Below are 508 nucleotides of genomic sequence, written 5' to 3'. Positions count from 1 at the left end.
TTTTACTTAATAAATAATATTAAATTGTTTATAGTTCAAATTACTCAATTTAACAGTCATCTTACATAAAATTATGATTTTACGAATAAGATTTATGAGTGTTAAAAGCAGTTTTTTTTCACACTTTTTCGTAGTCCTCATTTGACTTCGGGATACCAATAGATCCTACTTAAGTAATTTAAAAATTAGGATACGAGTACAAGGAAAAAGAAAAAGTTTTTAGACATTTATTTCCTGACTTGATTGTATGCACATATACATAACCCATAAATATTCATAAAAATTATGTTGTGAATAATGTACAATTATGCATAATTAAAATATATATACGTAACTTTTATTTTGTAATAATAACGTGTAAGTATATTTATATAAATAATCTCTGAATATACTAAATGTTTTAGATTTTATTGATGTTGTATTAAAGTTCTTGGAAGATTATCCATCCCTTTGTCAACTTTGGATAGGCAGCAAGTTAGTAATTGGAATATGCAGTCCAGATGAAGCA

The sequence above is a fragment of the Wasmannia auropunctata genome, unplaced genomic scaffold (genome assembly GCF_000956235.1).
Source record: "Wasmannia auropunctata unplaced genomic scaffold, wasmannia.A_1.0 LD290633.1, whole genome shotgun sequence".
Lineage (NCBI taxonomy): Eukaryota > Metazoa > Arthropoda > Insecta > Hymenoptera > Formicidae > Wasmannia > Wasmannia auropunctata.
Note: the sequence above shows the minus strand (reverse complement) of the source record.